Consider the following 26,461-nt stretch of genomic DNA (forward strand, 5'->3'; position numbering starts at 1 on the left):
AGAACTGAGGCTTGGGATTCTCCTGTGCCAGGGAGTCTGTGTCAGTGCCTGGGGATCCTGAGCTGGGTGTCTCCTGGGCTTGTTGGCTCCAGACCAGGGGTGTCTCTTCTGCAGGGCGATGCTTGTTCCTGGGGCTAACGCTTATCCCTGTGACACACTTTGTGCAGGGACCGTTGGTCTTTGTGCCACGTTATGTGTCTGGGACGTGGGAGTGAGGAACCTGCCTCAAATAGACACGTATCCGTCCCCAGTAGTGCTCTGCTTGAGACCCCGGAGCCCTGGCTTTGACTGGTGCCTGGCACGTGGGGAATTAGATCTAGGGGGAGATTTCTAGAGTCCCACAACAGCTGCTGCTCTCGTGCAGATGTGCACATCTGTCTGGGGTTACTGGGCAACTGGCCTGCTTTCTCTCCCCGCCAACGTGGGCAAAGCGGCATCACTGGCTCAGGGGTTCCTCTCCTCAGCGCGCTGCAGAGAAAGCTCTTCTGTGTTAAAGGGCCTCAGGGAGCCCAGAGCAGAGGGAGCTGGGAATCTAGTCCCATTGATCCCCTCAACACACACACACAGTCCCAGCCCCAAGCCCCCCCACATCCCTAATCCTGTGCCCTGACTCCCATATCCTCCCACATCCTCACCCCTGCCCTGAGCCCCACCCCCAACATACAATCCCCAAATCCCTGCCTTGAGCCTCTCACACTCCACACCACACTTTAATTTCTCACAGGTACTGTCCTATCACAACCCCTCCTCAGACTTCCTGCCTTAACCCTCACCCCAGCCCAAAAGGTAGTGCCCAAAAGAACATTCCCTGTAAGAAATGTGTCACTTTCATCCCCTGGGAGCAGCTCAGCCAGGCAAAGGGGCTGCCTGGGGCAGGACATTAGCCCTGGAGGGCAGGGGTGGGTGTGGCAGTGACATCACAAGGGCCTTTTGCAGCCCCTCAGCTTATTGGCTAATGGAGGTTGGGAGGTGATGACCTCACAGAGAGTCCATGACAATGGCCAGGTGGGACAGGCTGCAGGGCAGAGGAAACCTCAGAGACTTTGCTGCAGGGACTCTCGGAGCCCCCCATGGCTTTGCTGCAGGGAGTCTCCTTCTGGAGATCTGCCCTTGAGGCCAGAGAGAGAATGAGGGTCACAAGCACGAGTGTGAGGAGGAGCCTCATTGGAGCCTTTTCCTTTCCCTTGACTAACTGACCTAGAAGACAGATGTCCCCGTGGAGAAGGGAAGAGCCTCCAAGAGGGGCCCTGCTGTTACAGCAGGGGAATTAGCTCAAGTGGTAGAGTGCTTGCTTAGCATGCGAGAGGTAGTGGGATTGATACCCACTTTCTCCACTGCTGGCAAAAAATCCCTATTTTTCTTTTCACAAAGGTACAGCCAGCCAGGGGGCTAAATGTCTCCAGTAGCCCCCTCGTGCTTCCTACTTTGTCTCCCCGAAAACCAGCAGAAAGCTGCTGGGACTCAGCCTGGCAGTAACAGAAGCGTTACTCACAGAAGGATTTTTAGCACTCAGGAAAGTGCCGGCTACACAGGGGAGAGGCAGCGGCTCCCTCCACATGGTCTCCAGCCGGCTCCTGGGGGTGGGGCCTTGGCTGCTTCCTTGCTGGCCTAAGAAGAGAGCTCTTTGAGCTCCATGAACCTCCTCACAAAGCTGATTGGCTGGCTGAGAATGCCACTCAAGGGCACAATCACTCAGCTCCATGGCATGCACTGAGTGATGGAGCAGACGGACAGGAGGTGTCGGTGGAGCAGGTCACCCACCTGGCCCCTGAGCTCAGCCCATGTGGGAGGCAGCCAGGCGGCTGGGAGGGAGCCAGAGCCGGGCAGGACCAGGGGACGGGAAAGGGGCGAATCAGAGAACAGAGACAGGGGAGCAGGAAAGAACATCCACAAACCCAGCCTAACTTCTTGGCCGGCTGCCATGCGAACCACGAACCCATCCACCGCCAGCCCACAGCGCTTTCCCCACCCTGCAGCCCAGCCCCACAACTGCTCACTGAGCCCTGCCCAGACAGCAGCTCAGGACTCTGCCCACGGAGCTGCCATGTCTTCTCCAGAGCCCTCCAGCATTTCAACAGGCACAGAGAAGAGCCTGCTGCACCTAGAGAAATGCCAAAACACAGGACTGAAGCTGGGAACCTTTAGATGGCCAGTCCAATGCTCACTGAGCTGAGCTACTGTGGCTGCTACAAGCCAGTTCTCTTGGCCTCTAATTCTCTTTCCCAGGTGCTTGGCAGCCCTGCCCCACACAAGCCATGCTCTGCCCAGGAAGGCAAGACAAGCATTTCCCTCCCCGCACTGTTTGACTCACTTCCTCCCCCCTTTCGTGCCTTAGCTCCTGGGCTGACCTAGTGGCTGAAGTGGTCGGCACCGTGGGGAGGAAATTGGGCAGCTAAACCCTGTTGGGAAAACTCCTGGTGCGACTCGCTTCCCTGCCAACTGAGCCCTCTGGGGCCTTCACTCCTCATCTGCAGCCCCCTGCTCCCTGCCTGGGCAGCTCCAGGATCCATGATTCCCCTGATGCCTGTTGAGCAGCCCCTGCCAGCCTGGCCCTGTGGTGCCCTCGCTCCTGAGTTGTAGCCCCTGCCGTCTGGCTGGAGTAAGAATTTGATATCTGTTTATATTTGTATTTCTGGTTTAATGATGTAGCAATGTGGGATTTCTGTTAAGGCAGGGATAGAGTTTTAGGCCTTTGGTTCAATATCTATTTCTTTGTTCTAAGGTTTAGTAAGTGAGAGACAGAATCTTGTCTTGTGTCCATGTTAATGAGATTAGAGGAATGCCAGAGGCTCCAGTCTCAGTGTGATTGGTTTGATTAGGGCCTAATTTACAATGCCTTTTGCACTTGCTCAATATAAAACACTATTGTTTATATTTTTCTTTCAAGGCCTCTGTACAAGCAGGGCTGTTTGTGTGTGAATGAGGAGTGTGTGGGCCTGGAAGAGATGAGGAGTGAAGGCCTTCATGAGAGCCAGATGACCAAGAAAGGTGGGAGTAATGCAAGTGAAGACAGACTGAATGGAGTCAGAAAAGCCATCAAGTGTGCATCCATGATTAACGAAGGGCAAACTGACGACTTTAAAGGTGAAGGTTGGCATCCCTGAAAACAATCGATTGAATGCAGGACAGGATAACTCTCGGAGATGTTTGGAATCGTAACTTCAAAAGAAAACACACCGGACACAGAGTGACACAGCAAAACCATGGACTTCAACAGAGGAAAGGGTTATAAAAGCAGGGTGCTTGTCATGGAACTTTAGGTTCGTCTTGCCAACAACTTCAGGAGCATCGGATTTCGACTGACAGAGCCCGGCTCCCCTCTGCGATCAGTCTGGCTGTCCAGTAGATTGATTCAGACTCTGGACTGGTGACTATAACAACATCTGGCGGGACTGTGTGTGTGTGTGTGTGTGTGTGTGTGTGTATGTGTGTCGGTGGTTGGGTGACTGAAAAGCAGATGCTACTGTTGTGTTCTCAACCCATGCGACGTGCTGCCTTCTCCCCTATAAAAGATCTCATGTGGTTTGTTTAAGCATAACAGTCTCTCCCAGCCCCACAGGGCCCCTCACTCCCAAGCCAGACCCCAGGTTCCCTCTAAGCTGTGTGGCATCCCGGCAGCTACTTAATGACCCTCCCCAGCCAGGGACTCAGGACTCTGCACATGGAGCTGCCTCAGCTACAGCAGCAGCTAAACTCTCCCTGCCAGCCAGACCCTCCTGCCAGTCGGGTCTCGCTGCCCGTTCTCTTCCCCCCATCGACGGCCAGCAGAGCCACCCGGCCACGGGAAACAGCCGCACGAGTGGCCCTTTCAGAAAGGAGCCTCAGGCAGCTGAAGGCACATTGTGGGCTCTGGAACGAGGTGTGTGGGGCAGGCAAACAGCTCGCGGGTGGGGGAATTAGCTCAAGCGGCAGAGCTCTCACTCACCATGTGCAAGGCAGGGGGATCCATATTCCCCAGTGATAGTGGAATCCTCACTTCCCCTTTCACAGGCAGAGCCGGCCAGGGGACTAAGAGCCTCCTGTGGCCCCTCCCTCTCCTACTTGATCTCTCCACTGGGGCAGAAAGTTCCTGGGCCACATCCCAGAGACAACTTGCAGGTGGAGCAGAATTAGCCGCATTGGAAAAGTGCTGCCTGTGCTCCATGGTCTGTGCTGTGCAGAAGAACAAGAACCACGTCCAGCTGGGGAGGAATGGCCATAATCCATCTTTTGGAGTTTGATTTAGCAAGTCCATCTGAGACTCGCCAAATCAAACTCAGAGGGAGAGGGCTCCCCCACCAGCTTCTGGCACTTCTGCTCTTTGTTCCCTTTGGCTTTCTGCTGCTGGTGGGGGGGGGGGGCAAAAACGGGCCCCAATTAATTATGCAAATGAGCGTGGCAATAAGATAATCTGTACTTCATTTGCATGAGCTTTTGGGGAAGAGAGATGCAGTATGGAGATAGCCTAGGTGGTAGATAGCCGTGAACTAACATAGACTCAGGAAAAATCCCTGGGCTGCAATCCTTAGTTACACACAATAAGAATAATTCACTAGCTCAGACATGATTTCTAAACCTTCAAACAAGGAAAATAATAAAACCTGATGGACCAGGGAGACTTTTACCTACCCACACATTTCAGGAAGTCCAGTTCTATGTAAGGCAAGACTGTGTGGCCTAATGGATAAGGCGTCTGACTTTGGATCAGAAGACTGAGGGTTCAAGTCCCTTCACAGTTGCGTTTACCTTCCTTTATTGGTGCTTGTGGATCCTGCTGTCTTTGGCCTGGAAAGGTCCTATGTAACAATGTGTTTTTTCTGTAACCCTATGGTAAGGCCTGTAGCTATTCAGCAGGTCTAAACTAAAGCCTTCTTCTGCAGCCAGACTGAAGAGCAGCAGCAATTAGCTGTAAAGCCTGGAGTCACATGCTCACATTCCATGTAAATGACATTGAAATAGTGTCACACTAGGCTGTGAGAAGGGCTCTTATCCTAGTGGCACCCACTGTCACCAGGCAAGAAGGAGATCTCAAGGTGGGTAGAGAAAACTTAATTACCAGCATTTTGTCTGGCATAAGACTGCTTACCAATAGCTGTGGTTGTGCAATTGGTATTCTATGATTCTTGTCCTCACTTTCCTATTGTTTGTCTGTGTGATAGTCTGGTTTGGATCTGTTTCTGACTGCTGTGTGATTGACTTTGTGTGGTGTAAATCAACTAAGGTGGTGGGGTATGATTGCTTAGGTCATTCTGTTACAGTATATTCAGATTGGTTAGTGAAATTATACTAAAATAACTGGTTAAGGAAGAACTAAGCAGTATTGAGTTTCTCTGTATAAATTGGGGTCCAAGAAGGAGACCAGCAAGAAGAAGAAAAGGAGAGAAGAGAAGAGGAAAGAAAAGGGAAAGGAAGACCAAGCAGGAGGAGAGAAGACCTTGAAGCAGAACTCACCTCCAAGGCAGCCTAAGAGCAGAACAACCGGGACTCCTCTGCACAGCTGTTTAAATGGTTTGCTGTGTGAATTCTATGGCAGCTGACATTAGGTCCTATGTAACAATTATTTACCAGTTTACCTGTCTCAATATTGCCCAAAGCTGTGATGGCCGAGTGGTTAAGGTGTTGGACTTGAAATCCAATAGGGTTTCCCTGTGTAGGTTTAAATCCTGCTCACAGCAAGGCCTGTGTTTTGGCCACACCCCTTCCTAGGGCAACAGCTGAGTTACCAGCAGTGGGGCTGTTAGTGTCAGTATCTAACTAATTGCACCATTAGGCCATGTCTTCACTCAGGTAGAGATTTCTGCCACAATCCATCTTGGGGGCTATGTCTACACTGCAGGCTTTTTGCGCAAAAACTTGCAGTGTGTCTACACTGCACACACATTTTTGCACAAGTAAATTGACAGTAGAGCATCAGAAAACAGGGCTTCTTCTAAAAGGGTTATTCCTCTCCCCACTTCTAAAAGGGTTATTCCTCTCCCCACAAGAGCGCAGTGTAGACAGGCAACATGAATTTCTTACGCAAGAAGCCCCAATGGTTAAAATGACACTCTACTTTGACTTAGATCCCCAGGAGGCGCTGGGGAGTAATTACTTTGAATGGCCCTGGGCAGGAGCTATTTTGAAATAGCAGCAGTGGAGCATCCACACTACCGCTATTTCAACTAGTTATTTCGGAAGAGGCGTTATCCCTTGTGCGATGAGGTTTACAGATTTGGAACTAAGCCGTGGCTGGCTTTTGAGGTGAATGAGTAGGAAGAGAGAGAGGTGACTGAAGGCTCTTTGCCCTCTGGATGGCTCTGATTGTGAAAAAAATAGGGACCACGCAACATTGCAGAATGTGGGTCTTGATCCCTCTGTCTCTTGCATACGAAGTAAGCGCTCTACCACTTGAGTTAATTCCCCTAGTGTACAAAGGCCAAACTTCTTGGTGACTCTTCCCTTCTCCGCGGGGACGCCTGTCTTCTAGGTCAGTTAGTCGTGGGAAAGGAGAAGGCTCCAACGAGGCTCCTCCTCACACTCATGCTTGTGACCCTCATTCACTCTCTGGCCTCAAGGGCAAATCTCAAGAAGGAGACTCCCTGCAGCAAAGTCAGGGGGGCATTTCTGAGATGGCCCCTGCCCTGCAGCCTGTCCCACCTGGCCATTGTCATGGACCCTCTGTGAGGTCATCGCCTCCCAACCTCCTTTAGCCAATAAGCTGAGGGGCTGCAAAAGGCTCTTGTGACGTCCTGAAAATAATCGGCGTAACGGCATTCCGCAGGAGTGTTTTCCTTGCACTAGAAGGGGCAGTGTAGACAGCTTCTTCTGGTGCAAGACCTTCTTCCACAAATATGGTGGCTCATTAGCGATATTCCACGTTTAGCCTCATTTGCATATTACTCATGCAAGAAGCCACAAGTGTAGCCATAGCCTTCTTGTCAGCTCCCTGCAAAACACCTCACAACAGTGAGTGAGGGTGAGTGGGGATAAACCCAGCTGTGCTGCAGAGAAGCTGTTAGATGGGGAAAGAGAGGGGCCCCCTTGGCCTCACCGAGCAACTCACACATATAAGAAAACTGCAGGACAATGTAGCACTTTAAAGACTAACAAGATGGTTTATTAGATGATGAGCTTTCGTGGGCCAGACCCACTTCCTCAGATCAAATAGTGGAAGAAAGTAGTCACAACCATATATACCAAAGGATACAATTAAAAAAAATGAACAAATATGAAAAGGACAAATCACATTGTAGAACAGGAGGGGGATGCGGGGGGGGGGGGGGAGGAAGGAAGGTAAGTGTCTGTGAATTGATGATATTAGAGGTAGGGAGAGTGGGATGTTTGTGAGTTAATGGTATTAGAGGTGATAATTGGGGAAACTATCTTGGTAATGGGTGAGATAGTTCAAATGTTTGTTAAGTCCTTGTTGGAAAGTGTCGAATTTTAACATGAATGACAGTTCAGAGGATTCCCTTTCAAGTGCAGATGTAAAAGGTCTTTATAGCAAAATGCAGGTGGTTAAGTCATTTAGAGAGTGTCCTTTCTGGTTAAAATGGCAAGAAACTGTTTTCTCTTTGTGATCTTGTCTGATATCTGTTTTGTGGGCATTAATCCTTTGGCGAAGTGTCTGAGATGTTTGTCCAATGTACATAGCAGACGGACACTTTCGGCACATGATAGCATAGATTATATTTCTGGATGCACAGGAATATGTGTTCTTGATCTTATAACTCACTTGGTTAGGTCCAATAATGGTATCAGCAGAATGAATATGTGGACAAAGCTGGCAACGGGGTTTGTTGCAAGGGAAGGTACCAGGGTTGGTATTAGTGTGGTATGTCCTGTGGAGGTTGGTAAGAATCATCTTGAGGTTAGGTGGTTGTCTATAGGAGACTATGGGTCTGTCTCCCAGAGCCTCTTTGAGTATGGTATCCTGTTCCAATATAGGCTGTAGTTTATTGATAATGTGTTGGACAGGTTTAAGTTGGGGGTTGTAGGTGATGACAAGTGGTGTTCTATTGTTGGTTTTCTTGGGTCTGTCTTGAAGTAGATGGTTTCTAGGTATTCGTCTGGCTCTTTCAATTTGCTTTTTTATTTCTCTGGGTGGGTAGTTGAGATTTATAAATGCTTGGTAGAGATCCTGAAGCTTCTGGTCTCTGTCAGTGGGATTAGAGCAGATGCGGTTGTATCGAAGGGCTTGGCTATAGATGATGGATCGTGTGGTGTGTTCTGGATGGGAGCTGGATGCATGTAGGTAACTGTATGAGTCGGTGGGTTTTCTGTAGAGAGTGGTGTCTAATTTTCCATTGTTGATTTGTACGGTGGTGTCCAGGAAGTGGATCTCTCGTGTAGAATGGTCCAGGCTGAGGTTGATGGTGGGGTGTAGGTTGTTGAAATCTCTGTGGAATATCTCCAGTGTTTCTTGGCCATGCGTCCAGATCATAAAGATGTCATCGATGTACCATAGGTAGAGGAGGGGTGAAAGGGGACGGTAGTTGAGGAAACGTTGTTCTAGGTCAGCCATAAAGATGTTAGCATACTGTGGGGCCATGCGTGTACCCATGGCTGTGCCGCTGATCTGGAGGTATAAGTTGTTCTCAAACTGGAAATAATTGTGGCTGAGAACAAAGTTACATAGGTCTGCGATCAGGTTGGCAGTAGTGTCCTCTGGGATAGTGTTTCTAATTGCTTGTAATCCGTCTTCATGTGGGATGTTGGTATATAGAGCTTCTACATCCATGGTGGCAAGGATGGTATTATTGGGGAGGTTATCGATGTTTTGTAGTTTCCTTAGGAAGTCAGTAGTGTCTCGGAGATAGCTGGGGGTATTGGTTATGAAGGGTTTGAGAAGAGTGTCTACATAGCTGGATAGACCAGTAGTGAGCGTGCCAATACCAGAGATGATGGGACGTCCGGGGTGCCCAGGTTTATGGATCTTGGGAAGTAGATAGAACAATCCTGGTCGGGGGTCAGAAGGTGATTCTGTGAGGATTTGTTCCCGAGTAGCTGTGGGGAGGCTTTTAAGGAGACAGTGTAGTTTCTTTTGGTAGTCCAAGGTGGGATCAGAGGGGAGAGGTTTGTAAAATGTGGTGTTCGAGAGTTGTCTGGTTGCCTCCTGGTTATAGTCGGCCTTATTCATAATGACCACAACACCCCCTTTGTCAGCTGGTTTGATTACAATGTCCAGGAAAAAGCCAGTGTATGTGTCAGGATGGCCAAGTGGTCTAAGGCGCCAGACTCAAGCTACTGTCTTTCCCTCAGTGTGGTGCTCTGGTCTCTGAATGGAGATGTGGGTCTCCCCTGCCATTGTAGAAGCGCTTGCTTAGGATTTCTCTGAGGCTGCATCTACACAGCAGCGTTCCTTGGGAATAACAGCCATTACACTGCAATAACAATGGGAGCGTCTACACAGCAATTCCATTATTCCGACTTCGGTAACGCTCCATCCAGACCAGTGGCCTCAGGAGCCAGGAGGTTTCCAGGCTGCAGACAGACAAGCCCACAAGCAAAGACAAAGCGAAGTCCCAGAGCCACTTCCTGCTCAGCCCAGCAGGGTCTCTGTGTGGCCCCCAGACCTTTTGTTTCCCAATGCCTAGGTGCAGGGGCCCAGATTCAGCAACACTCACAGGAGGGGGCTGGTTTGATGCTTCACCCCACGGCCCAGCAACAAGCCCCCGAACTTCCCCTGCTTTGAGAGCCCCTCCCCCCTCCGACTCTGTTCTGCTTGAGACCCCAGAGCCCTCCCTTGGGCTGCCTGGCATGTGGGGACTCAGGTCTAGTGGTGGATTTGCAGAGTCCCACAACAGCTGCTGCCAGCGTGCGGATGTGCACATCGGTCTGGGGTTACTGGGCACCTGCCTGATTGGGTGAGTCCCGGATTCTGTTCCTGCCAAAGTGGACAAAGCAGCAGGGAGAGAGGAGCTCAGCTGGCCTTCTTAGGGGGCTGGTTTGATGCTGCTCAAAAGTGAACTTTTTCCTTCCCTGGCAGAGGAGGGGCAGGACTTGCTGGCTCCAAGGTGGAGCTGCAGGGCAGACAAAGCCCTCCCAGGAGGCACAGCTGGGCTCTTCACAGAGAAGCCAAACAAGAGATAAGTCTCAAGGACAAAGGCTTTTGCCAAAGCCTGGGATTGAATCAGGGACCTTTAGATCTTCAGTCTAATGCTCTCCCCGCTGAGCTACTTTGGCACTTAACAGCCCCCCACACCCCCTTGTGAGGCTGTCACTTCGCCAGACTCAAGGACTTGTCTTTCCCTCAGTTGGGTGTTCTGGTCCCCAAATGGAGACGTGGGTTCAAATCCCACTCCTGACATATCTTCTGTTTTATATCTAGAGAGGTGACCTCATTTCCCCATCTCCCCTGACATTGTAGGAGCCCTTGCTCCTCCCGCATGCTCATGAAAACATTTCTCAGGCTGCATCTACACAGCAGTGTTATTTGGGCATAACGGCCATTACTCTGAAATAACAATGGGAGCGTCTACACAGCAATTCCATTATTCCGACGTCTGTAACGCTCCATCCAGACCAGTGGTCTGAGGAGCCAGGAGGTTTCCAGGCTGCAGACAGACAAGCCCACAGGCAAAGACAAAGCAAAGTCCCAGCCACTTCCTGCTAAGCCCAGCGGGGTCTCTGTGTGGCCCCCAGATCTTTTGTTTGCCTTTCCCCAGGTGCAGGGGCCCAGATTCAGCAACACTCACAGGCCCCACAGGAGGAGGCTGGTTTCCTGCTTCACCCCACGGCCCAGCAATGAGCCCCCAGACTCGCCCTGTGCTCAGGGAGTCAGGTTTGCTGAGGGAATTGTGTGGGGGCAGGTAACATCAGGCCTGGGCACTGGGATTATTTACCAGTTTCCCTGGGGGCCCTGCTGTTTTCACAGCACAAATATCTTTCCCATCACCCTAGTCGTCCCTTTCCCAAGCTGAGAAGAAGAAGTTCCATGAACTCGTGTGAGCTGCTGTTCCGAAGAAGAGGCATTTCCCGTGGACCAATTTCCCAACACCAATCCCCTACACAGAGCCCCAGAAAATACCAATGGACACTGGGCACTTGTAAAGCTCCCTCTCGGGCAGCGCTACGGAATGGATCCGGCTGGCCATCGGGCTGACTAACCCATCAACAGACGAGTCCCCATGAGACTTCTCAGCCCAAGTGCAGAGACTGTGGAGTCTCCCGCTCCCAGACCAGTGGCAGAGGGGCAGCGCCCTGAGGAGGCGGGTCCCGAGGCAGCGGAGACCTTTGAAGGGAGCGGAGACGTAAGGTCAGAAGGAAGGGGAACAAGTCACCTCTTCTCAGGTGAGATGTGGTGGGAAACTACCAGATCCGGTGCAAGCCGAGCTCCAAGGCTGGTTCCTGCCTGGTGGCTCCTTGCAGGGCCTGGCTTGAGAAGCAACAAGGAGCCGTGTGTGGCCAGGAGAAAGGGTGCAGAAGGAAAAAGGGTGCAGAAGGAACGTGGATGAAGGAGCAGGGCGGCGGAGCAGGAAGAAGGGAGGGTGTCAAAGGAAGCTGGGGGTGCTGGGTGGGAAGAAAGCAAGGGGAATGGGGTGGCTGGGGTCTGGCATGAGGCAGGACATTATGTGGCTTTGTGTCCACTTGCACCAAAGGCAAGAGCCACACTGCCCGGAAGGTGCACAGCCACAGTAGTGGCACTTCCAGGGTGGGCCCTGCACTGTGTGGCTGCAATGACCTGGTCTCAGGCAAGGCACCTCTGAGAAGTCTCAGCCCCAGCCCTGCATCCTCCTATCTCAGCTTAACCTGTTTATCTGTCTCCCACATGCTCCTGAAAGCCAGCACACATGCTGGCAAACCCTGCACCAGGTGGCAGGCCCTGGAACTGCCTTGTGGGCACTGTGACAGACCGGGCCGTGTCTGGGCACAGCTAAGGGCATCCGCTCAGGGCGAATTGCTCAAATCCGGGGTTCCTTACAGCCCCCGACTGGCGACCTCTCCACACAGGCCACAAACCAGTCTCACAGAGCGCTTCAGCAGCCTGCCTGAAGTCTCCCGAGCAAAACCCCTCCGACACCCCAGCAATATCCGTGCCCCAGATGGCCCCGGGCCTATACACAGGTGGGGGGTCCTAGCACCCAATCCCACCTACCCCGAACAAGTCCTGTCCGGTTCCAAGAAACCAGCCACAGATCCCTGGTCAATTTACCCTCTGGACCTTACCACAAATCACGCTGGGCCAATCCTTTAGAATCTATATCTAAAGGTTTATTATTACAAGAAAGAAAAGCCTGAGAGTAAGGTTATTAAAGTACAGTACGTTACATGCACCGAATCTCCCAGTTCTCGATGCAGGCTCTAGCAGAGATGTTGCAGCTGCTGGTTAAAAGTCCTTATTGCACATCCTACGATCAGGATGGGTTCACAGGTCTTCCGGGCTCTTCAATCCCTGCAGTGCTGCCTCTGGGATGAAGTGCTGAGCTGAGAACAAAATGGCCTCGACCACATGGCCTCTTTTATTCCCTTCCTGGCCTCTTCTTGTATGCAGCAAGTCACCTGGTCAGAGGCCAATCTCTATGTTTCCTGCTGGCTGCCCTCAGGTGACAAATCCCATTCTTTGGGTGTGTCCATAGCCTATTGAGAGTCATTGTTCCACAGGGCTTTGCTACTCAGCCTGTCCATAGCCATGCTTAACCACATTCACAGAAATATTCAGCTTCCACACAGATTACAGATTCCTACCCACACACACAGACATTATACACTCACATAAATAGTGTACATAAGATTAACAAACAATAAGCTTCCATTCAATACCCCACATGGCTCCCCCCATACCAATTTCTGGGGCCAACACCCCCACCTAGGGGTGCAGCAGCGATCTGGCTGCTTCCCCCCAATTCAGCAACGTGACACCCCCAATGCAAAATTGATGCAGGAAGTGATGCCAGTAACATCACTGAGGGCATCACAGGCCTCCCCCGTCAAAATGGTGGTGTGCCTCAGTTTCCCTTCTTACACAGGACCTTCTGGCTGGAACCCTTTTTGTACTGTAAGAAGTTCCAAGACCAGTTACAAGTGTTTACCACGAAATAGCAACATCACAATGTCCCCTTACACACCGTCTGTCGTTTGGTACATCTCCAGACAGATTACATGGTATTTTTATAAGCTCATGCACCCTGTATACCGTTACAATTCTCTGCAACAATAATACATTGGTTACAAGAATTAACATCAGTAACAAGAACAATCCTATACCAGGTGTGTACTGAAATTCTCCGTCAGGCCCCTTCTCTGGCCCCACACCATTGCAGTTTTGGCCCTTCAGGTTTAAACTGCAAATCTTCTTGGCCAAAGCAAGTCCTGCCCCTCCCCCTTGTCCTCTGGGCTCCAGGCCTGAAACCTCTGGCCAGACCAAGACAATGGGCTGGCTGGGTGTGACTCCCTAGCTCACAATGGCCCTGGAATTCTCCCCCTTCCCCCACTCAGTGGGGTAACAGCAGTAAGCTGTAGACTCCCAAGTCTCTCCTCTGTCCACCTCCAACCTCTGTTTCCACATGGAACCAGATATCAACCTCCCTGATTGAGTATGAGTGTCCACCGTGTCCAGAGATGGGAGCATAACTGCCATCTCCTGCATCCTAGGAAGAGTGACCACACAGCTGTTCTGCTCTGCATACTTGGCTACCCAGTCCTCCTCCTGAATCTGAGACACTAAGTTCCCACTCTCCTCACTCACCTGGGAACAATCCTGTCCCACACACACTGACTTCCCAGCAAGCTGGTCACCCACAGTCACTGGGTTAACCGCCTGCTCCAGTTCTCTGGATGTTCCTGCCTCATCTGGAACAACCCTCAGTTCCTTTGAGACTTCTCCACCACCATTCACACTGGGTTTCCCTAAACCCAAGTCAGTGGAGTCACTGCCAACAGACAAGTTCTGTCTGTCAGGCACCAAAACAAGTGCCTCACACAAGAAGCTGCTGCCTTTTACAGGCAGAGCTTTCTCCTGAATGCCTTCTCCAAGCCAGGCATCGTCACCTCTCTCAGTTACTGCAAACTGCTTGCTACAAGCACTGCCAGGACTCTCCTCCCTATGAGCTTCCTTAAGCAGCAGTTCACCCTTCCCTGGCTCTGCAGTAGCATTGCCCTGCTGAGCCCCAACCAATTCCTCCTGCACTTCCCTTACTCCCTGAGTTATCTCTGGCCCCTCAGGTGGATTCACAGATAATCCCCTCTCAGGCACACAGACAGACCCACAGGAGACAGGGTCAGAGGCATCTTCACTCCCTGTGCAGCTCTCTAGATGGCTGTAAACGTCCACACCATCATTAGGCACCAGAGTTAACACACCCTCATTCTCTCCTTGTGCCCGGGCTAAGGGGTCTCCCTGCTCCCATCGAGTAGCTCCCCCCTCTGTCAGCAACACAGCAGCATCAGGCACAATATCAGGGTCACCACTGTCTGGTCTCTGGGGTTCTGGTAAAACACTGACTGACTCTACCTGAGTCACCTCATCCCTCTCCCCAGCAGACACAAACCTTGGGCCACCTCCTTCCTGGGCCTTAGCTATATCCAGACCCAAGTCTGGGACAACAACACTGCTCTCAGCCTTCACAGGCTGTGGGGCACCTTTCTTAGACAAAGGAAGAAACTCTTCCCCACACACAGCCAGACAACCAGAGACAGCTTCTCCCTTGTCCCAACACCCCTGGCTAATCTCAGGCATACAGCTAGCCACTGGGACAGCTTCCTTTACTGCCCCCTTGCTACTTCCACCAGCCAAATCGCCAGCTTGCACACACTGTGCTTCTTCACACAAATCACTTTCAGCTTGTGCAGGTTCAATTCCACAAACCTCACCAGCCACCAACTCCTCAACTAAAACTTCACTCTGGCCAGCCACTCCAGGCTGCCCCAGAGAAACATTTCCCTGATTTCTGGGCTCTTCTTGCCCTGGTTCTGATTCCAGCCTCACCTCTGAGGCATCAGACGGGCCCTCACCCACAGGCTGACTGCCCCCCTGCATAGACACACAGCCACCTGCCACAGGCACCCATGTAGAGACACTTTCCCCTTGGTTACAGGGAGACTGACCAGCCCCAGGAAACTTTTCATACCCACATGCACCCCCTTCCCAAACCTCCCTGCTAGCTACAGGTACCACAAAAGGTTTGCATTTACACATGCTTTGGGGTTGTGTCATCACATCAGCTGGGCAAAATACGTCTGCCATACCATAAGCACACCGCATACCCACAGAGTTACACATTGAACCTTCAGGAAGATACAGTCTCTCTTGTTCTTTTAGTCTCTTAAGCTGGAGGTCAAGTCTAGCATTTTCCTCCCTGGCTAGGGCCATCTTCTTTGCATGCTCTGCCCTTCTCTCTGCATACTCTGCCATTCTCTCTGCATGTTCTGCTTTTCTCATCTCAAGTTCCCGATCCATCTCCTGCTTTCTCTTAGCAATTTCTTCATCTGCCTTCCGCCTTCTTTCAGCAGCCTCCTTGGCTTGCTTCTGCTCCTTTTCATCCACATCTCTGGTTAGTAACAACACTACCAGATCTAGTTTAGAGGCCCTTTTCCTAAAGGCAATGCCTCTCCCCAAGCACAAATCCTTCAGAGCACTTTTGCTCAGACTCTCATATAATTCCGGGTTCATCGCAGCGGCTCTTTAATCAACCAAACTCTCAGCACCAAAAATCAAATTTAGACAGCGTGGGGTCCTGATCCCAAAGCTCAATTGACCAAGATCTGTGGATCCTGCCGACTACGCCACTGTAACGGACCGGGCCGTGTCCGGGCACAGCTAAGGGCGTCCGCTCAGGGCGAATTGCTCAAATCCGGGGCTACTTACAGCCCCCGACTGGCGACCTCTCCACACAGGCCACAAACCAGACCCACAGAGTGCTTCAGCAACCTGCCTGAAGCCTCCCGAGCAAAACCCCTCCGACACCCCAGCAATATCCGTGCCCCAGATGGCCCCGGGCCTCATACACAGATGGGGGGTCCTAGCACCCAATCCCACCTACCCCGAACAAGTTCTGTCCGGTTCCAAGAAACCAGCCACAGATCCCTGGTCAATTTACCCTCCGGACCTTACCCACAAATCACGCTGGGCCAATCCTTTAGAATCTATATCTAAAGGTTTATTATTACAAGAAAGAAAAGCCTGAGAGTAAGGTTATTAAAGTACAGTACGTTACATGCACCGAATCTCCCAGTTCTCGATGCAGGCTCTAGCAGAGATGTTGCAGCTGCTGGTTAAAAGTCCTTATTGCACATCCTACGATCAGGATGGGTTCACAGGTCTTCCGGGCTCTTTGATCCCTGCAGTGCTGCCTCTGGGATGAAGTGCTGAGCTGAGAACCAAATGGCCTCGACCACATGGCCTCTTTATACTCCTTCCTGGCCTCTTCTAGTCTGCAGCAAGTCACCTGGTCAGAGGCCAATCTCTATGTTCCCTGCTGGCTGCCCTCAGGTGACAAATCCCATTCTTTGGGTGTGTCCATAGCCTATTGAGAGCCATTGTTCCACAGGGCTTTGCTACTCAGCCTGTCCATAGCCATGCTTAACACATTCACAGAAATATTCAGCTTCCACACAGATTACAGATTCCTACCTACACACATAGACATTATACGCTCACATAAATAGCGTACATAAGACCAACAAACAACAATCTCCCATTCAACACCCCACATGGCTCCCCCCACACCAATTTCTGGGGCCAACACCCCCACCTAGGGGTGCAGCAGCGATCTGGCTGCTTCCCTCCAATGCAGCAACGTGACAGTTTGGGTAAAGCAGAACTTCTTGGCCATTAGGCAAAGTCCAGAAGTGGTGATGCTGGGGTAGTGGCTGCCCTGCACTCTCTGTGGTATGAGGAGCCGGGCGGGAGAGGAGTCCCAGAGGTTGTTGGGTGGGAGAGTAGAGTTTATCAGACTTTGGGCTAAGCTCTAGAGCAGCCAAGGGAGAGGTGGGGAAGTGACTTCTGGATACTTTTTGTGGCCCAGGGATGCGGACCAAGAGCGTCCTTGTGCTTTTTGCGGTAAAGTGTTGTTTCTGGGTCCTTTGCCTAAGATCGAGCACGTCTGCCTTTCAGAGAGCCATGTCACAGGCACAAGCCCCCAGAGACCCCTCCAGGGACACATCACAGGACCAAGCATGGGGCAGAAACACTGGACACTGTCAGTGTCTGGGCCAGAGATAAAGACCCTCTTGGAGCTGTGATCCGAGGGGGAGTCTCTGCAGGCCCGGCAGTCCAGGGGGAGGAATGCAACATTTATAAACATAAAAACATAAGAATGGCCGTACTGAGTCAGATCAAAGGTCCATCTAGCCCAGTGTCCTGTCTGCCGACAGTGGCCAGCACCAGGTGCCCCAGAGGGGGTGGACTGAAGACAACGATCAAGCGGTTTGTCTCCTGCCATCCTTCTCCAGCCTCTGACAAACAGAGGCCAGGGACACCATTTTATCCCCTGGCTAATAGCTTTTATGGACCTAACCTCCATGAAATTATCTAACATATGGCCCAATGGCTGATGGCCTTGCAGAGAAAGGCCACCTCCCCCCTCCTGCATCCTAGACCAAGTCAGAGCCAAGGTCAACGAATTGCGGGAGGGGTGTGTGAGGACCCGTGAGGGCAGGTCTCGCTCTGGGGAAGCACCGCAGCACTGTGCATACTGTGAGGAACTGGACCAAATCCCGGGGTGTGGGGAGCCCCTGTCTCCAGGGATAGTTGTGGAGTCTGGGATGGAGACACCTGGGAAGCAGCGGCTGCAGCTTCAGGATGACAACGCTGATGACCTGCAGTGCCAGGAGACGCAGGAGGACTCCCAAACGTCTTCAGGCAGCGGGGAGGGAACATCAGGTGAGTGCTGGGAGGTTGCAACACCCAGGACATGTCGACACTTGCAGTCTCCTTCAGGAGAGGGATGCAAATGGAGACATTCGAAATTGTAAATGAAACCGGGATTTAAATATCCTGCGCTACATTTGCATAATCGTGTCCGGGTGCTGTTTCAGAATACTTTATTATGAAATAAAAAACACTGTTTAGATGCAGTTATTTGGGGAGAAAACCCTTCTTCTGAAATAACCCTTAAGCACTCCCCTCTGGTCTGGACCTAACAGCAGTGTCAGCGTTTGCTAGTCGGGGCTCTGGACAGCACCTGCACAGAGGGAGATGGCAACTGCGGGACGCCCTGGCCAACTGTCCCAATGTCTCACAGCAGAAAAGACAGCAAAAGAGGCCAATGCAAACAGCCCCCTGGCAGCGAGGGAGTCAGCATGTCGGTGGGTGGGGCAGGGAGCTGGGGGCAGATTTTGACTCTAACTAGCTGGGTGACCTTGGCCCATTCAGTGAACCTCTCCCTGTCTCCATGGCCCTGTCTGTACAGCAGGGACAGCAACACTCACAGGCCCACAGGAGGGGGCTGGTTTAATGCTTTACCCCAGGGCCCAGCAATGAGCCCCCAAGCTTGCCCTGTGTGCTGGAAGCCAGGTTTGCTGTGTGAATTCCGTGGGGCGGGTGAGGTCAGGCCTGAGCACTGGGATTATTTACCACTGTCCCTGATCCTGGGACACTGCTAACTTCACAGCTGTGATGGCCGAGTGGTTAAGGCGTTGTACTAGAAATCCAATAGGGTTTCCCTGCGCAGGTTCAAATCCTGCTCACAGCGAGGCCTGTGTTTTGGCCACGCCCTAACCAGGGCAACAAGCTGCACAACCCCTGAGCCACTCTCCCTGTCCCCAGTCAATCCCTTTCCGCGCCTTCCGAGAGAGACAGGGGCCATGGTGCCTCGTTATGGATCCCTGGGCTCTGGGGAAACTTTCAGCTCCTGCAGCCTCTGCCCCTTGCCCAGCACCCCATAGCTCAGCCCTACCCCTGGGCGCTGCCCTGCTCCAGTGTGTGATAGGAGTTGAGTGAGAGGATGGAGCATCTAGGGCTCCCCCAAAGGTCCATCCATGAAGGGCAGAAATGCTGGGGATATGATGTGGGTCACTCCTCCCGAGGTGCACACCCCCCACCCCCCGTGTTGGGAGCAAAGGGTCTGGAGAAGTATTGGGGGGGGGGGAGGGGGTCTTGTTCCCTGCTCTTGCTCTGCCTTGGGCAAAGAATTAGTAACAGAATATTTGTCCAAGTTTATGTACAGAAAAAAACTGACAAGCATGTTTCTGTGGGGTGGTGGTTATCGTGTTTGCTTAATGTGCAAAAGGCTCCTGGTCCAAAGCCAAGCAAAAAGTGGGAACAGGGGGTTCTGCTGCTATTTGTGGCTCCCCAGGTAAACACAGCTCCTGCTGCTTGGGGATGAGCCCAACTCCCAAGTTGAGTAAAGCAAGGAACAACAGGAGCCCTGTCCTAGAAAGGGGCCAGTGTGTGTGAGTGCATGGCCCAGACAGACAGCCCCAGGGTGCAAGGACAGAGCTGCTGGACATCTCTAGTGGCCCTGAGGGGGGGGGACATGGGTGTTAACAACATGCTCATGTGGTGCCATGTTCCAGCACTGCCAACAGGGAGTGTTTTTTGTGGTGTCACCTGATTCCCCCCAACTGTAGCCCTTGTACCTGCCCTGTGGCAGGATAGAGACCCAGGGCCAAGAGAAAGCAGGAAGAGCCCCAGGATGCAGCTCATCTCCCCTTTTCTCCTGCAGTGCAGGTTGTGAGAACAGCTCTAAGCAAAACCATCAACTTCCATCAACTTGAAGTAATTAGCCCCTATTGGAGCATGCCAAAGCCTGGGATTGAACCAGGGACCTTTAGATCTTCAGTCTAACGCTCTCCCCACTGAGCTACTTTGACTGTGATAAGAGGCCTGTCCGGCCTGTAATTCTCTGTCCAGGATGTTTTGCCGCATGTCGTCATGCCCTGCCCAGGAAGGCCAGACTGGCCTTTCCACAGCGCCCCTCCCCCACAGCCAGAGCCAAGGTTCCCTCTAAGCCAGGCCTGGGCAATACAGGCCAGCGGGCTGGATCCAGCCCATGAAGCCACCCAACATGGCAGCAAGAAGCCTCAGGCAGATTCCCTGCTCGCCCTGCCCCCACGCACAGCTGAGAGAAGGGGCTGCTGGGCCCTTTGTGTGTCTCTGCTGTAGAGAAAAAGGCTTCATGCCTGGTCCCTGCTCCAAGCTTGTTTGTGGCCAATGGGAGCTGCCTGCTTGAAGCCCTGGCCAGTCCCCACAAGCTCTTATTCACCCAGGGGTATGACCTGTACCCCCTGCGCAGGGAAGGGGCTGCCTGAGAAATGTGCTTGGCTGCTGGGAGTGTCTCCCAGTCAGAGCCTGCCTCTGGCACCCCAGCTTTGTGGGAGGCCAAGTAGGAAGGGGCCTCTGGAGGCTCATAGCCCCCTGGCCTGCTGTGTCTGTGGAAAGGGGGGAAGAGGACACATACCTCTCACTGGGGAACAGGGCGCATGGATCCCACTCGTTCCTGCAGAAAATGAAACAGGTTGAGCATTTTGCAGAGAACGGACCAGTCCCTGGAGAGATGGAAATGGGGCCGTTCCTTGTGGGGAAAGAAGTGGGTGTGTTGGGAGTGGGGTTCGAGTTCAAACCTCTCCACAGACCAGAACCCCACATGAGGGTCAAGAAAGAGCCTTGAGTCAGGCAGTGGAGAACACTTGGCTCCTGTTACACTGAGATGGGATATTAGGAACTTTTTCTGCAGGCAGCCTGGCTAGCTCAGTTGGTAGAACATGAGACTCTTAATTTCAGGGTCATGGGTTCAAGCCCTATGCTGGTTGGTGCCCTTCCTTAACTCACATTCTCAGCCTGTGAGCAATTGGCTCTCAGTTTTCACCAGGGTTTTAGAAAGAAAAAGTCTAGTCCTGGGGTCCAGCTTTAGTAGAACCAAAGAGAGAACCAACTGCAATTTCCATCTCCTGAGGAGAAGGGAAGAGGATTTTCTTCTCCTCAGTTCTAGCCACATCAGCCCAGGGGAGAGAAAAAATAACCCTCCGCCCACTGATTGTCCCCGGTTAGCTTCTGTAGCTTCACCTCCTTCCACAGCAGCTCCAGCTTTGAGCTACAAATCTCAAGGTGCTTGTGAGGAAATTAGGCGCTTCCCTGAGAACAAGAGGTGGAGTGTTCACAAGGAGCATCCCCCTCCCCTGCAGAGCAGGGTGTTAGAAAGAGCTAGAAACAGAACAGTCAGCCAAGTTCCATGCCTTGAAACATGTTTCTGCGGTGTAGTGGTTATCATGTTTGCCTAACACAGAAAAAGTCCCTGGTTCAAAACCAGGCAGAAACACAGGGTCTTCTCTTATTGCGGTGCCCAGGTAACTGCAGCTGCTGCTGACCAGCCTGTTGATGAGCCCAACGCTCATGTGACAGAGGGGGGGTAACGTCAGCTGATAATGCCCCTGGGTGCCAACCTGGGGAAGCCAGATAAATTAGGCCAGGCAGCTGCTTGTGCCTTGGCCTCCCTGCCCTCGGAGGCTGGTGCATTGGGCTGGCTCTGCCTGCTGCCTCCCTTGTGTGACTTGCCCAGTGTAACAGGCCAAATGTTGGAAAAGCCTCTTCCAAAAAAAAAAAAAAAAAAAAAGCAGAAGAAAAAGCTGCACAAATTGGGTTTTGAAATTTGCGTAGCTTTTCCCAGAAGAGCCAGAGAGAGAACCAACTGCAATTTCCATCTTCTGAGGAGAAGGGAAGAGGATTTTCTTCTCCTCAGTTCTAGCCACATCAGCCCAGGGAGGAGAAAAAATAACCCTCCGCCTGCTGATTGTCCCCGTCAGCTTCTGTAGCTTCACCTATTTTTTCCGGCTTGGGGAAAAGCCGGAAAACGTCTAGACTGGCCCGATCGTCCGGAATAAAGCCCTTTTCCGGAGGATCTCTTATTCCTAGAGATCCTCCGTAAAAGGGCTTTATTCCGGAGGATCGGGCCAGTCTAGATGCTTTTTTCCAGCTTTTCTCCAAGCCGGAAAAATAGCGGCGGACATGTTTATTTAAATCCGCGGGGGATATTTAAATCCCCCTCGGATTTCCCTATGCTGACTTACCTGATTTGCATCCCTTTTCTGGAATTTGGGGCCAGTCTAGACGTAGCCCTGGGGGCAGGGTTCTCCCTCAGGGATGCTTTACTCCACAGCAGCGCACAAGACACATGCTGTTGCTGGTGGTCCTGCAAGGCAAGATGAGCTTTGCCTGCCCCTCATACCCTAACTCACTACTTGGCCCCATTTCCTGCCTCCCTTCCTGGGGTGACCCAATGGCTGACAGGGGCTGTGGCTGCTGATGGTGGGAACATGGGTGGTGGGACCCTAACACCAAGAGGGCCCAGCCGCCTCTTTCCTGCTTGGGCCTGGCTCTCAGCACGGGGCAGGCGGAGGGCACCCTAAGATATGAAGCAGCAGAAGGGAAGCAAGGAACAGCGTGTCAGCTGCCAGCCAAGCCAGGTGAGTAACAAAGGCTGCGTGTGCCCTGACTTCTCTACCCTTCCACATCCTCACCCCTGCCCTGAGCCCCGCCCCCACTCTCACACACTCCCCAAATCCCTGCCCTGAGCCGCCCACACTCCACATTTTAATTTCTTACAGTTACTGTCCTATCACAACCCCTCCCCTGACTTCCTGCCTTGATCCTCCTCCCCCACCAAAGGGTGGTGCCCAATAGAACAGCCCCTGTAAGAAATGTGTCACTTTCACCCCTGGGAGCAGCTCAGCCAGGCAAAGGGGCTGCCTGGGGCAGGACATTAGCCCTGGAGGGCAGGGGTGGGTGTGGCAGTGACATCACAAGGGCCTTTTGCAGCACCACATCTTATTGGCTAAAGGAGATTGGGAGGTGATGACCTCACAGAGAGTCCATGACAATGACCAGATGGGACAGGCTGCAGGGCAGGGGTCATCAAAGAGACCACACCCTGCCGCTGCCCTCCCCGCCCATGGCTTTGCTGCAGGGAGTCTCCTTCCTGAGAGTTGCCCTTGTGGCCTTTTTGGAGCCCTCTCCTTTCCCACGACTAAGTGACCTAGAAGACAGACATCCCTGTGGAGAAGGGAAGAGCCTCCAAGAATGCCAAACTTAACACAGCAGGGGAATTAGCTCAAGTGGTAGAGCGCTCGCTTTGCATGCAAGAGGCAGTGGGATCAATGCCCACATTCTCCAGTGTTCAGGGAGATCATCATCATCTTTTTACTGGCAGAGCCAGCCAGGGGCTAAGTGGCTGCACTAGCTCCCCCTACTTCCTAGTTGCTCTCCCCAAAAGCCAGCCACACTGAGGCAGAGAGCTGCTGGACACTAGCCCTCCTGGGCCAGGCAGTGCCAGGAACACTGGAGGCAGGGGGCAGGTGGGGCAGAATTAGCTCCATTGGAAAAGTGCTGCCTTTGTGCCCGAGAGGGAGTTTTCCCATCTTCTCCGCTGGAAATGCCTCTTCTTTGGAACAGCAGCTCCCAGGAGCTCATGGAACTTCTTCTTCTCAGCTTGGGAAAGGGACAAGCAAGGGGCGACGGGACAGGGGTTTATGTGATGATGACAGGGGTGCAGAAAGTATTTTTCCTCCTACTAAAGAACCAGGGTGACAGAATGAAACTGATAAGTAATCAAGTTAAAAATAGACCAAAAGGAAGCATTTTTGCACCCAGTGGAACTCCTTGCCAGAGGATGTTGCAAAAGTGAAATCTACAAGAAGCCCCAAAACAAAACTGGATAATTTAATGCAGAAAAAGTCAATCAATGGCATTTAACCGGGATGGACAGGGCAGGTGTCCCTAGCTAGTGTATTCCAGAAGCTGGGAATGGGAGATTGGGAGGATCACTTAATAACTGTCTGTCCTGAGGATTGAAATTGGCTGCTGTCCTGAGACAGGATCCTGGGCTAGTTGGGCAACTGGCATGGCCCAGTCTGGTTGCTTTGATGTTCTGTTTGGCTGTTCTTGTCCTTCTGGACAAGAGACAATGGTCCCCCCATCCTGAAGTGGACAGAAAATGGCTGGCGAAAGACTAGTGTAGGTGAGCAAAGAAGCCTGTTTCATGTGTCCCTGGTGGTCTAGTGGTTAGGATCCAGCACTCTCACTGCTGTGGCCTGGGTTTGATTCCCAGTCAGGGAAGGTGGCCTCAATTTTCACATGACAACTGCTTGGCCATTTTTCTCACTATCACATGTTACAGCAGCTGTGACCCAAGAGATTACTTCAGGATCCTTCCCACCTCTCCCTAACGGCTAAGACAGCACTTGCCATTTTCAGAAGGGGCAGAGCTGGGTGACTCTATGTGACATAGTGGGGGTACTTGCTGGGCTGTGGTGACCCCTGCTGTCTGGAGCAAGACCCAGCAGGGAAAACCTCACTAGGCCAAGGTAATGCCAAACTTGTTGAACCAGTGGCCAGACACCCCCCATGGAGAGGAACAAAGGAAGGTGGAATGCTGCCCTGGCTGGGGGGCAGGGCTGAAAGTTAGTGAGTTGGTTGCTGGCTGTCTGGGAGGATGGAGGAGACAGCCTAGGGAGAGGAGCTGGAGTTTAGGGGCCCAGTCTCCCCCCAACTCAAGGGGGCCTGAGGCATCCTAGCCCAGCTCTGTGACCAGACTACATCTGTGCTATGCTGTATCCTGGAGAGGCAATAAACTTCCTCTATTCCACCGGCTGGTGCAGTCTGTTTGTGCCATTTCGGGGTGCAGGAGACGGGGAACCCCCAACGCGCCGTCACACTCTAACTGCCCCTTTCCTCTCCCATGTGGGCAGCCCTGCAGGAAGCTCTGTGGCACACTCAGCACTAGCCCAGCGCAGTGTCAGGTCGGCACAAGATCCATTGGTTCACTTTGATTGCTGAAGGAGACAACACAGACCTGGCTCCAGTCCCCACTCAGTAACCTGGGGAAATGACCCACCAGGCCTGGGCCCCTCGGAGAGGCAAAGATTCCCCACTGGCCAGGGCAGAGCCTCCCTCTGACACAGTCATGGAGCCTTCTCCCCCTGGGCCTGCCTCCCCCCTACACTCAGCTCTCACTGCTTGGTGCTGCCAGGGAGGGGCCTCACTGCTCATCAGTGTTCCTGTTCCAGGAGCAGGGTGAGTTTTGTCTTGTGAACCAATATTGAGGTCGTGTGTCTCTGTTCAGGTGTGAGCCCCCGCGGTGCCTGCCAGTTACTAACAAATATCTTAGCTACAAGTTATGGGAGAAAGACACTAACCCAAGGGATAATTAACACCTGGCTGCAGCTAGTATCTGTCTCCCCCAGGCCACTAGGGAACAGATGAGGGACAAGGCCTGAAGCAGATCCAAGAGGCTGGCTAAGTCCTGTGTGAAAAGCACATGGAAAAAGACCCAAAAGCAAGTGAGAGAACAGCATAAAGACATCAGGATCAGGACCAGAGTAGCACATGTCAAACCAGGAATTCAAGAAAAGCCAGGACAGGATGATAAAGTGAAATTCCTCCTCCTCTCTACTTCAAAACTAATTTTGAACTTTTTGACAGTAGTCAGCCACTCAGCCTGTGCTCTCTACCTCCAGCTTCCCAACAGGAAAGAAGAAACAATCACCAACAGCAGCCAGCAATTACATTAAAGCTTGCTTCATGCTCAGAAGAGAACATTGTCACTCATCCTCATGGCTAGCAAGACCAACCACTTTCAGCTGCAGTTCTCCAGTTCTAACTATAGAAATGATCCCTGAAAGCACAATCTTAACAGCAGCCTGCTCCTACACACCCACACTCACGTTCATTCACTTTCTCCTCATGAGGAATGTTTTCACACAACACTTAGAAAACTAAAGAACAGAAATAATCTCAGCAAAGTGCTTGTCCCATTCAAACACGCTCCACCAGGTTTACAAATCTGTATATTAGAATATGCTCCGTGTCCCTGTTTACAGACACACGCCTCCTGATTAGCATGTGGAGCACCTGGCAGCCAATCAAAATCTCCTGCTGTTTCTTCCTGAAACTGCAGTTCCTGGGGCTCCTCTAAGTCAGTGGTAACAAACTGCCAGTCTGTGGACCAGCAAGGGGCCAAGAACCCCTGCGTGCCGGGCAGAGGTGGAAAGTAACTAAGTAGAAATACTTGATCACACTGCTCAAGACCTTTTTTGGGTATTTCTACTTTACTCAAGTCATTTATTTTTGTCACACTTTGATTTTTATTCAAGTTATTTTATTTTTTTTAGACAATATTGTACTTTTTACTCCACTCCCATTTCCAGAGGCGCTGGGTTACTCATGACTCACTTCATTCTGATTTGCTAAAGCCCAGTTGCATGTGCAAGCACCAGTCATCCAAGAAATAGCCAATCCACAAGCACAATGCCCCTGCCAAAGAAGAAGCCTTTTAATAACTGCTCCAGCATCTTGTCATTCAAACCCAGTATCCCTGCAGGCCCTGCCAGCCTGAGACCTGAGCGAGCAGGGCGGCTGCCCAGGGCTCCGTGCTGAGGGGGTGATATGAGCAGTCTCATGTGACCTTACCTGGGACCAGGCAGCTAAACAGGAGGGAACCCAGCAGCTGGGGTCAGGGGGGACAGAGGCACTTACTTGTGCCGGGTGAATCCTCTGCTCTGGGGGGAGCAGCAGCAGGGTGGGTGGGTGCCGGGGGCAGGGGCTCCCCATTCCCCCTGGGACAGAGGCCCC

The 26,461-nt window shown here is 52.1% G+C and overlaps 6 non-coding genes and 1 pseudogene across 6 annotated transcripts; 4 read left to right on the forward strand and 3 right to left on the reverse strand.

The window, feature by feature from the left end:
• The first annotated feature begins 4,645 nt into the window (after nt 1-4,645).
• Nucleotides 4,646-4,718, forward strand: TRNAQ-UUG (transfer RNA glutamine (anticodon UUG)). Its single transcript has one exon. It is a non-coding gene; the product is annotated as a tRNA-Gln (tRNA).
• An 854-nt stretch (nt 4,719-5,572) lies between these two features.
• On the forward strand, nt 5,573-5,654 carry TRNAS-UGA (transfer RNA serine (anticodon UGA)). The gene has a single exon. It is a non-coding gene; the product is annotated as a tRNA-Ser (tRNA).
• A 4,416-nt stretch (nt 5,655-10,070) lies between these two features.
• On the reverse strand, nt 10,071-10,143 carry TRNAF-GAA (transfer RNA phenylalanine (anticodon GAA)). The gene has a single exon. It is a non-coding gene; the product is annotated as a tRNA-Phe (tRNA).
• An 8,365-nt stretch (nt 10,144-18,508) lies between these two features.
• On the forward strand, nt 18,509-18,590 carry TRNAS-AGA (transfer RNA serine (anticodon AGA)). Its single transcript has one exon. It is a non-coding gene; the product is annotated as a tRNA-Ser (tRNA).
• Nucleotides 18,591-19,637: 1,047 nt separating this feature from the next.
• TRNAF-GAA (transfer RNA phenylalanine (anticodon GAA)) lies at nt 19,638-19,710 on the reverse strand. The gene has a single exon. It is a non-coding gene; the product is annotated as a tRNA-Phe (tRNA).
• Nucleotides 19,711-23,875: 4,165 nt separating this feature from the next.
• TRNAE-CUC (transfer RNA glutamic acid (anticodon CUC)) lies at nt 23,876-23,947 on the forward strand. Its single transcript has one exon. It is a non-coding gene; the product is annotated as a tRNA-Glu (tRNA).
• Nucleotides 23,948-25,318: 1,371 nt separating this feature from the next.
• On the reverse strand, nt 25,319-25,521 carry LOC142821659 (small nucleolar RNA U3; annotated as a pseudogene).
• Nucleotides 25,522-26,461: the final 940 nt, after the last annotated feature.

Source organism: Pelodiscus sinensis, chromosome 19 (assembly GCF_052426305.1).
Source record: "Pelodiscus sinensis isolate ZL-2025 chromosome 19, ASM5242630v1, whole genome shotgun sequence".
Taxonomy (NCBI): domain Eukaryota; kingdom Metazoa; phylum Chordata; order Testudines; family Trionychidae; genus Pelodiscus; species Pelodiscus sinensis.